Source organism: Aptenodytes forsteri, unplaced genomic scaffold, assembly GCF_000699145.1.
Source record: "Aptenodytes forsteri isolate BGI_AS27 unplaced genomic scaffold, ASM69914v1 Scaffold115, whole genome shotgun sequence".
NCBI lineage: Eukaryota > Metazoa > Chordata > Aves > Sphenisciformes > Spheniscidae > Aptenodytes > Aptenodytes forsteri.
Window position 1 is genome coordinate 1,752,368 of NW_008795319.1, and position 12,720 is coordinate 1,765,087.

Below are 12,720 nucleotides of genomic sequence, written 5' to 3' on the forward strand. Positions count from 1 at the left end.
GCTCGCCGCAGACCCGCGCACGCACAGGGGCAGCCGGGCGCTTGAGCCATGATTGCCGCGGCTTTCCTGGTCCTGCTGAGACCCTACAGCATCCAGTGCGCCCTCTTCTTGCTCCTGCTGCTGCTGGGGACCATCGCTACGATTTTATTCTTCTGCTGCTGGCACCGCAGGCTCCAGAAGGGGAGGCATCCCATCAAATCCGTCTTTTCAGGTCGCTCAAGGAGCCGAGGTAAGAGATGCTGCTCGTCGCCGAGGGCGGAGGGGGGGTGGCCCGGGCCCATCCCGCGGTTTCTGCCGGCGGAGGCCCGCTCTGCCTCAGTTTAGCCGGGCAAAGGCTTTAAAGAAAATTCAAGCCGAGCCCAGGACTGCGGCAGCCTTGTCTCCACCCATCCCTTAGCGAAGCCTCGGCCCGCCGGAGGGAAGTGAGGGGCCGGGAAACCCCCCAGACCTCCCCGGTCTCTCAAGTGCAGCAGAACTTTATGCTCAACTTCTTCCCGGTGAATTAAATATAAATGCCGGGCGGAGCTGCCAGCTGCGCCGGGAGAGCCAGACCCCATCCAGGAATATGCGCTGAAGGGCGAGCAATTACATAAAACGGTTAGCCGGAGCGAAATCTGAGGTGGAGATGGATGCAGCCTGTGTGTCTTTCTGCTTCCCTTCCAGATGCTGTCATGAGAACTCATCACTTTCGCTCTGAGGTAATTTATTTAGCACGCAATTTCAAGGTCAGAAGTTGTTCTATTTACCTGAGTACATATCGTTGTGGTCTTTTGTTAATGAAATCACGTAGCAAACTTTTCATTTTGCATGAAAGACATAATGTCCTCTTTCATTTCTTGTTTTTTCCACACAAAACGTCAGCTCTTCGTTCGTATTCTCCTAACCGGCCTGCTGATTTGTGTAATTTCCAAAGCAATTGGTTACTTCGAGAAAAGCTGTGCTTGCTGTACGTGCCAGACCTCCCTCTGTCCAAAAAGCAATCCCGAGCCCAGTTATTGACCGCACTGTAAATACGTGCAGAGCTGGTAGGTTTTGCGACTGCAGAGCTTCCGCTCGCTTGCTTTGCCGCCAGCCCTCACCTGCGCCTTGCTCCTTGTCAGGGAAGTTGCCCGCTTGGCTTGGACCCTGCCGCGGGAGATCCCAGAAGGATCCGGACTACAAGCCTGCTTGGCAGGCGCCTCATTTCATGACTCTCTATTCATAGGTCAGGGGAATCAAAACTTTCACATGCCAGTGCTAAAAGTATAACAGAAAAGCAAGTCACTTCCTAGGGATTCTGAATGAGGAGCATAATTGCTGGGAAAATATGGAAAATAATACTTGTTTTAGCATCCACTTTGTTTCCATGCTGCCCTGTCCAGGTATTTCTCTTGCCTGGTTTCCTGCTATTGATTTAAGGCATATCCTCATGCCACTGCCTGCTACTCTGGAAGAGAGGTACCCTCTGAGAGAGGGTTTTGTGCTAAAATGATCTAAAGCCCTGAGAGAGGGTTTTGTGCTAAAATGATCTTTTGTTTTAAATTATTTGCATTTTTCCTTACCCGGTTGTGGGTCAGAAAATTACCCAGTTATGAGTAATGTTTTCAAAAGTGTGCATGGGATACATTTTTGCAATGTGGCTTGTATTGGCAATTAGTTTTAAACTCCTAACTATTTTGAAATTTGTACCCACAATCACAAAAAGGAGATGACATCGGGAGTGTCCTATCTTTAAACCTTGAACAGTCTGGTTTTGTTTTTGACCGAACAGTGCTGCAGTAAAGTGAACAAACAAACGTGTCCCTCCAGATGTCAAAAGATTTTTTCATGATTTAGTTCTTCCAACATGAAATACTTGGTTTCCATGTAAAATTCTCTCACTCTTGAGCCTAGATAAGGATGAAATTTAATGTGTTACGCCCTTTTGAAATACACGTCGTCCTGTACGGTGACTCTTAAAAGGGAAGTTTGCAAAGTCAGTAATTTATTTTTATTAATCCAGCATGTGGTTATTTGCATATCACCCAGTTAGAACTAGACACATTTAAAATATTTCCTAGAAGTTTCCATTTACTGAAACGTGCTAGAATAAACCAATAAGAACTGTAACATTCTTTCATAATTGTCTACATTTTGAGTATACAGAGTAACACCACAGCTAATGGTCTAAACTACCCTTTTAAGTAAGTGGTGGAGCTGTTTTCCCCTTCGTTATCTGATGATAGACTTTCAATTCTTAAGAGAAAACGATGACTCATTTGACATCATTAAATTTTCATTTTCCAATTTTTTTTTCAAGTAAACCCTTATTTTAACGAATCTAATTGAATTGATTAATAACAAATTACAGGCATACTCCCATGAAAACATTGGCAGCATTATCTGAAACAGAATTTGACATTCTCGTTCTATATCAGCACAAAACATTATGCACTTCCAACTCCAATAAGATGTTGATGAAAGCAAAGCATGATACATGAAAATATGGGCTTTGCATAATTCCCCCCCCCCTCCCCCAAATGAACATAACATCTCAACTCCAAGTTCTATAGCACGAGGTCCGTCTGCTAGCTTCCACTATGCTTAGTGGTTTGTCAGGTGCAGTTATAAATGGTGTTTCTTAATGATAATAAAAGATAATGAAAAACAGGTTGATAGTAAATAGCGGTGGGTTGGCATTCATCTCCTGAGAGCTGGGTTCAAATCCGACTTACATCACACGTGAGGATGCAGGTGGTCTAGTGGCAGTGCACAGAGAATTATAATTGCCCTATCTACAGAACGGTTGGCAATTCCTGCATGATTGGCTGCCTGACAGGAAAGCCTTATATTTGGAAAAATAGATGCGTAGCAAATTTATGTTGAGGTTCTTTGCCAGAGCCACAGCTCTCATGGTGCATGCCTATTGTCTTTGTCTATATACAGGAAGAACTATTTAATCCCTCTCCTTTAGTACTGAACCCCACATTAAAAAATAAGACACCATACTATGGGAGGGTAAATACTAAATTTGCAAATGTATTTATGATCCTTATTCTGATTTTTATATGCCACTGGTGAATTGAATCCACAAATAGTTTGTCTGTTTTTGTGGGTCTTGATTTTGAATGTCTCTGCAAAATATGCCTCATTATTATACTGCAAAAGTCTATGCAGATATTACTCATTATAGAATGAATTCAAACACTTGACCCCCTGCCTCAAAAGGAGGTAAATTTGCATGAATCATTATGAATATAAAGTAGGTTAAAGTCTGTCTTTGTTTGAGGTGCTTCATAACAGAAAAATTAACCAGCAAGAAGATGTGTTTCCTGAGGTAATACAGTGGTGTCTCTACCTCCCCACTAACATTCATTTACTACCATCTGAAGTTTGTCAGGTCTATTTTTTTTATATATTTTTTTTTGCAGTCCTTTAAGTTCATTATGACTATAACGGCTCTTAAGATTCCCTCCATCCCCCAGGGTGCTATAGATACTCCATGAAGTCACATAGAAATCGCACCCAGAATAGTTAATGTTTCTAATCTGAGGGAGACCTAGATATGCCATGGCTGTAAAAAGAAAACAAGTAAATTTCCAACAGAAATATTCATTGCTTACATGACAAATCAGACTTTTGTGTAGCTATTTGCAATATTCTCTCTTTATTTTGAGATCAGTTGTAGAATGAAATGTCTGTGCTCAACCAAAACCACACCAAAGTAGCAATGTAACTCAGTGAGAGTTTTACCAAAATAGGGACTACATCGGGTTTTTGGTTTTTTAATTATTATTATTCCTTGTATATTCAAAAATGTGAATGTTATCAGTGATTCACTGACAACTCTTCTCATGCTCTCTGTAGAAGTTTGTTTTTTCATGAAGTGTAGGAATCTTCTCTGAGTACTTTGGGGGCTTGGTCTTGATACGTTTAAATGTTTAGCAGCTTATACTTTACAAAGAGGTTTGAGTGTCTTCTGTACTTTACAATTTAAAGGGACTGCTTCACGTGTTGGTGTTGCTACTTCTTGTGATTTAAATTTCTTTCTGAATTAGTTTTCCTTATTGTCTAAACCTCTGGAGTCATGGGATTATCTGAGATTTTTACCTTTCAATTAAAAAGGAAGTAAGCTTCTAGCCCTTAGGCTGGAAGGAATTAATCCAAATGGTATGATTCTTAAAATCTCATGATTTGGGTGTAAGGATTGTTGCAAAGGAAGGTTCTCATTCAGGATTTTTAAATGGTGGGGTTTTTTTATGAGATTGTGAAGGGATAATTGTGCCAATTGCTAAACCAGTAGTTGATGGTTTTCATATTATTGGGGGAAAAAAAAATCACCAGATTTATAAATCTTTTGCCTGAAATTTTCTCTGAGCTTTACAGTTTTCCCTTATCTTACCTTTTAAACTAGAAATAGTATGATCTCAGGAACTGCAGGTATCAGTGTCAGTGGGTAGTCAGGAGCACTATGGTATCTTTTTGTATTTATTTAATTTTGACTCATGTATTTTGGGCAAGTTTCCTGCGAATGCTTCCACTGAGACCTACAGGTATAAACCTACTAGGAAGCAAATCCGTAGAAGTTTTACAGTCCACTGTAAATTCTGACTTCACATAACCCAGGTGTACACCAGTACACCAGTAAGGCAAACAGGAGTTGACACTTTGTGAAAGGACTCTTTGGGAGGGCTGGCAGCATGTATTAACCACAGCTGTAGCAAAGGAATAACATTTGGTTGTTTGAGTTTTGCAGACCCCACATTTTCTTCTTAGTATACTTAACAGTTACTACAAGGTTATATACATATATTCAGTCTATTGCTGTGACAAGACTGGTAGTGAAATAGGTCAGCCAAGACTGATGACAATTTTTAAGAGCAAATGAATTTGCTAAATCATCCATTATGGTATAATGGATGGAAAACTACAGTACAATAATCCCCGGTAAATGTATATATTGACTTTGCCAACAATTGATGCCCAGAAAAAGTGTTTATAAATTTATCCCTAAGCATACCTTTGCCATAATTGTCCCCCTTCTGAGGCTGATTGTGAGACAGTTGCCTAAAAATACAGTTCTAGATACCTTACAAAACAGTAATGAATAGTCTTTGAAGAGTTGCACCAGAATTCATCCCGAGCATTGCAGTTATTTACAAACTGCTCCAGATAGGTACAGCTCCAGTGGAAAGAGAAATCGGCAGAACCCTCCAAGCTGAATTTGAGTCTTCTGTTTGATTGGAGGGAGAGCATTCAAGGAGCAACAGAAATGTACAGGACTAGCCAGAAAAATACAGTCATTCACCTATTCAAAGGACGTCTCTTTGTCTTTGCAGAGCTGAATCAGCCTGAAAATATTTTACCTTTGTGTTTGACACGCTTTTCCTCCAGGATGTTTAAACTGTTTTTCCATTAGCCGTCTAAGAGTTAAGGAACAGGTTCAAGGGAAAATAAATAAGAGACAAAAATAAATTGTTTTCTTAGATGTATGAAAGCACTTATATACAGGAATGAATGGAGAGCTAGAAATACAGGTTACACTGTATAAGGACAAATCCTTTTATCCATTTTTTGTAACGTCCAATAACGTGGCCTAGACAGAGTATGTTACACTGAGCTGTTACATGGCAAACTAGGTACCACTGAGATTCTGCTTACTATATGTCGTCTGTCCATCGCTGTTTGTCAGCTTTATTCACTGCCACGCTGCCTTTAGATAGCCTAGCAAGCATCGGTCTATGCTGAGAAACAGCCTGTTTGGCAACTGTATCACAAAATATATGGCAATTCCCCGGTTGCTGCAGCAAGACCACTTGGGTTCCTGAGCTAACTCGAGTTAACTCAGGTACCTTTACTCCGTACTACAGTGTAGTGTAGAAATGTCCTCTATATTTCTATGGCCATCTGGTTGCCTGCATCCCTATTCTGGCATCCAACAGTCTGCAGAGCATTGAAATGCTGAGGGGATCTCCTCCTAGCTCCATCGATCACCCGATAAAATACTGACATTGTGTGACAGTCCACATCAATGGGTAAGGCATGGTCTCAATACACTGTATATCGGGACCTGCATTATAAATGAACACATCCTCACAGTTCTCTAACAGGATGGGGACAACCACTGCATAAAGATCCGGTACATAATAAAAGTTCTTACTATTTAGTTTCCCATTAATATAGTTCAACAACCTTCTAGCTACCATGTAAGTATTTACATATTCAGGCTTCTCAGTATCTACTGTTATCTCTGGAAATGTGCATTTTAGGTGAGGTTGCAGCTTCAGTTACGTCGTATGCCTGTTTACAGTGCACATTCCTGGTGCACGCCAGCAGCTGCTTGCAAGCAAGCAGAGCCCGGGTTTCAAGGGGATCCAAGTGGAGCAAGGCTTGTCGCCGTCCGACTGTTAGCAGCCACATTGTACACATGTACAGAATGGGAACTTCTAGCTACTGTTTTCTGGCCAAAACTAACCTCAGATTGAAACTGTGAATTAAAATAGCTGAGGTTGTACTTGTGGTGAGCACATGTATTACCACATCTGCTGTAGAAACTGTTCTCAGAAAGGATCGTGCAGGGGTCCATAGATCACATACAGCTCAGAAAAGCTTAACCATCTACACTGATTTCTCAGTTACTGTGGTTAGATTATTAGGGTGACAGATCAGGTTGTGGATGCCCCTGCAGAAACAGCTCAGCACTTTAGGCTGAGGCTATTAAATGAAAGCAAGCACGACATGAACAGGGTAGTACAACCCCTGGGGCTGTTTCTGCTCCTGGGCTGTTACATGTGTTTTCCTAGGGCATGGGAACGTCACTCACGCTCTCTTCCTCTCCCAGACTTTTTTCAGGAGAGGCACCTTGGATGTGCTGTGGAAGAACCACGCAGGGCACAGGGTGAAGTCACCTCGCTGTTTTCATACAGGATCCAATTCAGCTGAGCTGGGCTATTGGGCCTGGCCGTGTCAAATGTGAGTGGGTGCCATCCAGAGCCGCAGCCTCTCAGCCTGCCTCCCCTGCTCTGTGGTCCGGAGGGGTCTCAGGCTCTGAGGAGGGCATGCTCGGGCCCCTCCAGCTCCCCTGGGCAAGGACTCGGCACTGTGTTGCAGAGATGCTTGAGCAGGTCATCAGGCCCACAGCTGATACGGCTGATCTCAACCTAGTGCTAGGAAAGCTGGCTGTTTTGAGCTGATTCTTTGTGCTTCTAGTTTGCCTGTGAGCCTGGGTACCTGTTATCTGGGTTCTTCTGCTGTCCAAAGTGTCTGAGCCCCTGCTGTGCTCCTTTGTGCCCTACTGCCTTGCATCAAGGAGAGTCAGTGGTTTGCTGTTCCTGACTCATCAGCGGGAATGAAACATGAGTTACGGCTGAAATGTGAAAACACTACATCAGCTATAGAAACTAACTGCAGTTGACATTTGGGCAAAGGCACATTTCTTGCAAGTTGTGCCAATGTCCTTATCGCCCCTGTCCATTCAGCTGCTTAAATACAGCACTTGGCTTCAGGACGGCAGGGTAAATAGTAGAGCAGACTGGAAGTGAAACATAGTTCTTACAAGACTTAATTTATGATTATCTAAATCGATAGCACTAACTACACTGAAATGCATAATCATGTCAGATCGAGGCATTATATTTATCCTTCTTCTTTGTGCTAGAGAGAACAAAATGATACAACTAGGTCGAGGCATCGTTCCCTTCTCATCTGCTGCCGCTACCTTCCTGCGCGTAAAGTGCAGCCGGAATCGGAAAGTGACTTTGCAAAAACAGCATCTTCTTATACAGCAAGATAAGCTCGCTGTAAGCATTTACAGTTTATAGTCTGTAGAACTACTCAGCTGACCTAGTGTAGGTGTCTGCTTCAGGATGAGCTGAACAGTTCTTCAAGCCTCACTGAATGTATTGACTAAATTTTTCATTGGCTATAACGGGAGCTTAGACTAGTAGCTCCTGAAGGAGAGACCCGTTTAGATATGTTGTTGGTATCTGAATCTAGGTATCTTAATAGATATCTAAATTCCACCCTAGGTATCTTTTTTTTATATAAGCTTGTTAAGTCTCTTATCCGTTATGCATCTATTTAATGCTTGACAAAGTGCAGACCCATCTTCACATGCTGTGATGGCATAAATTCTCTCACCAGTTTGCACTTCAAACAAGCACACTGGACAGAGGAGAGTCCTTTCTTTGTACTAGATGTTGAGCAGCACTTGCATGATTTAGCAATCTGTGTGTTATTTCTTATTCTCCTTCTTACTGTATTTTTAATATTTAAAGTTAATTCCTTACGGCAGATTCTTGATGTATACCGTACACTGCCCAAGCTGAGGAAAAGTGATGAGATGGAAAATGGAGGAGGCAGGGGTGGAAGAGGGACATGCTTGGGGAATGTGCTAGTATATTCTAAATTAAACTTTCCCTTGCAGACCACTGATCAAGCAGTACTCCGATTTATTTTTGTTCTTAAATAATTGTTCCATTCCTACCGTAGGCTTGTGGTGCCCTGAGGTAACAGGGAAGGAACTGGGACAAGCCATCGCAAAGGCAAGGTGGCTGTGGAGGGTTGCAAGCCTTCTTGTCAGAGAATGATAGGACTGCTTGGAGAACAGGCCAGCTTCTGTGGTTTATAGATTTAGACAGGAAAGAGTATTTAAAGGGTATCTTGAGGCATGACTGGGGATGCTGTTTGGCTATTTGCTTACACATCATCAGATTTTCCTAGTGTTACAGCTTACCTGCTTTGATAGGAATCCTAACCTTATGATAGGAAAAAACAAACACATTGTGTAAAACAGCAGTGTAATGCAGCATGGGTGATTAAAAACTATTCTAAATTCACATCTAAACCCTAGGTTCACACAAGGGCTCGTATGTATACACTTGGGGGCCCACTTAGGAACTGGAAAGCAGGTTATTGATGTAGTATTTCATGAACTTGGTTGGAAAAGTAATTTTGTTCAGGTTATGTAAAAGAGAATTGCTTTTAATCGCTTTGAATATGTGGACTTATCTTGGAATACGACACATGCCAAATCACAGTCTTCAATATCTAAGAAATGGTTCCAGCGCTGCTTAGAGTTTAGGTTTTAGAAGATAAGAATAATATCTCCTAAAATAAACATAAGGCATGCAAAGAAGCATCAGGGAAAGCTTGTTAATGAGGCAGTGGAATGAGAAATTAAATGTAAAATCTTACATTTGATATTTTAAATCCTGATTCAGATCTTTATGGGAGTAACCCTTAGCTAAGATTAAAAAAAAACCAAAAAAACCAACAAGAGAACCACAAAAAAAAGGTTGTGGTCTATTTTTTGAGACCTGATAGAACCAAGAAAGAGCAAATGCAGTTGCTTCTTCCTTGTGCGTTTGTGAAGTAATATACTGAGTGAGTGTAGGTAATCTTCCTGCTATAGAAAACTAAGACCTAGCTTTAATTAGCAATCTTTACTATTAGAGAGAATGTATAAGTAGTTTGGAGGACTTAACTTGAATCCTGGATTTTGGGTTGAACTTGCAGAACTTGCAGTTAAATAAATGTTGTGGGGTGGTTTTTTTGTTTCTTTGTAAACTGAGGATATTTGAGGTGGAAGTCACTATGGGAGAAGAAGGGAAATAATGCAATCTTGGTCACTTTTTAATTTAAAACTGTTCTTACAATACAGATGCATATATATATGTTTATACGTGCAGCAGAAATACTCTCAAATTTCTCTCTTTCAGTGTGCAGGGGAATTTGATACCATAAAGTTATTTAATTAAGCCTGCCTCGTTAGTTCAAGTAGGTGCTTCAACTATAGGGTTTAATTCTATTTCAGCCTGTCTGCAAAACAGCTGAGAACTCCGACATTTTGCGAACGGTTTTGATACTATGCATGGTAATGTCTCCAGGCCCTAAGATGTAGGTGGCATATACATGAAAGTTTTTCCAAGCTTTAAACAGGCAGTAACTGACAATTCAAAGACTGTTTCTTGAGGCCATTAATTGACAATGGTAATAGATGACAATTCTCATGCATACACAACCACTGTCAAAAAACTTAAAAGCAAGCACACGAAGCTGGATACCCTATTTGAGCTTCCTTTGGCTTTGACATTCATTAGTGCACCTGCAAAAGTGCATTTAATCTACGGGACTCACTCAAGTATCTGTAAAGGCATTTGCAAACACAGTTGAGTTCTGCTGTCATTCCTCCTGGTGTGCTGAACTGTGGCTTAATGCTAGCTAGCGCTTTTTCTGTGGTTACTGAAGTTCTGCCAGAAGGTAAACTGGGCTGCAGTCCAGTGTCCGCTGAAGTTAATGCAAAGATTTCTATTGACTTCAGCTGGACATCAGATAATGCACTCTTACTTCTCTTGAAGTTAATGTTTAGTGACTCTGAAAACACATACTGACTGGAAAGGTTGGGTTCCAACATTAGAATTCCGACACCCAATATATTCTACATAAAATACTTACACACTGGAAAAAATGAAGAATGAATATGGTTTCTTATCAAGCATAAAAATATTAGATAACATATGATGAAGGCAGTAGGGATAGTAGAAACTAGAATGGAGAGGAAAATGATCTGGTGAATTAATACAATCACACATTTACACATTTAAAGAATGGAGGAGTCAAAGATTCATGTCACTGAGGCAATAATGCACACAGGGGATAGCACTGATGTATTCGTATGGTGCTATTGAAGTATCAGACAAAGAATTAAAAAGAAATAAAGAAAAACTAAGAAAGTGAAAGAAAAAGGTTCAACACGTTATCCAAAATGTCCTCATCTGTAACTAAAAAAAGCAAAAGTTAGCCAATTTTTTTAGGAAGTTTCAAAATCCTGTTTTTTACATTAATGAGTGGGCTAGGAATGGGAATAGGTAAAAATATAACAAGGATTGCAGAGTATTACATACTTGGTTATCAAATACCAGACCATACTGAAGAAATTCTGAAGAATGGGGCAAATGAACACACATGATGTTCATAAATGCAAGGTTGGGTATATTACAGAGAAAAGTTGTTTATCCACTCTATTAATTTTTCAGTTTATGGTCTCCAGAAAGGGCCTTTTGAATCTTTCTTGACAATTCAGTGAAGACCTCTCTTAGATGTGTAGCCTGATCAGAAAAGAAGATGGGATGGGAAATATTAAAACAGAATGTAAAAACATGCTATACCATTATATATATCAGTAAAACAAATTTATAAGAGTACTGTGCTGAATTATGGGGATCCAGCAAGAGTGATGTCTGTGAATAAGGACATGTAAAACTCTCACTGAAAAAAAAGTGATGGAAGACACTGGAATTATTTCGTGTAGAAGGAGGAAAATAAGAACAAATCTGATGATAAAATATATATATTGGAATGATTAATACTGTATTGAAGGCAGACCAAAACCGAGTCATCACGGGTCTGATCCATCCTGTCTAATTTTGGATACTTACAGTATAGATGTCTATGACTGAAGTAGTCAGCTTGGGCTCCCTTTATGGCCAATGGAGAGAAATGGGTGCTGTTAGGGAATGGTTCATCTGACCTGCTGACTTCAGTGGCTCGAAAGGGAACCCAGGGAGGGGAGGTCTGCTGAGCTTTGGTCAGAGGAATCCCCCACCGTGTTTCTATACACAAGAAATCAGTCACTGAATCAGAGGTGTGAAGTTAAAATTTGGCTGGATAAGAAAATATTTTTTTAAAGAACCTCTTACCATGGAAGTAATTTTACACAACCACTGGGTTGTGCACTCTGGCACGCAGCGCCCATGCTTGCAACATTCATTGTTGGTTTGGGTGTAAAGATAGACACAACAGGTCCTTTCAATATTACCACACTGCATTCCAGAAAAAAACACTTTTAGAGAAGACATAAAAGATTTAATTCACAAAGATGAATTTTAGCTAAAAGAGGCTGATCTCCCCAGTCTCCTTCCAAAGACAGAAAAGCTCCCTTGAGAGTAGGTGAACTAGGCTTTGGCTCTGCACTGGCCTCCAGAGACACCTCTCTATTCCCACTGGCTGTAGAGGATGATTAGGAAGATCAGTCTTCGTGGGTTCAGACAGACTAACCAAGAGGATGTGCATGGGTGGTTTTGGAGAGAAGATAATCCCTGTTTGCCTCTTGTCTTCCTCTGTGATATCTAAAACTGGCTCTGGTGGTCATCTGAGTTGTTTCTTTAAGGAAAAATACTTTGTAGTATAAATTTTGTGCTCTTTGTGCAGTTATTTTAGTATTTAGAAGAAAACAGATTTTCTAAAAATACATGTTTGAAGTCTTGTTTGTTTGGTCTGCCTTGTGTCAAAATTGTACAGGCATAAAAATGAGTCAGGCAGTAGGGAATGAGCAACTCAATGCAAAGAACAAGAAAAGGTTTGTCACTGTCCAGTGACACAGCATTCACATGATACCGGAAACTACAAATTGCTTAATGGTGTATAGCAACCTCGTATTGCCAGCGTGATTTTAAAATCTCTAGTGTTTGCTCAGTGATTTGGTCTCAGGTGGTGTACTGTGCATCCCTGAATATTTTGTAACACTTTTCTGCTCTCATGTGAGCGCTGGCTTAACATCTAAAATAGCGCTTTCTCTACCAAACAGATATTTGTGTCATGTTCATATTTTTTAATTTTGATTATTGTAATAGTATGACGTTTTCAATTTTGGGTTCAGCTAAAGGATAAATAACACAAGGAGTGTCTGCTCATTTCACTGTTGAGAAGGAATCACTGGCCATTCTAGTCTTGCATTGAGCATAGGAGCGGCAGCTCCCATAC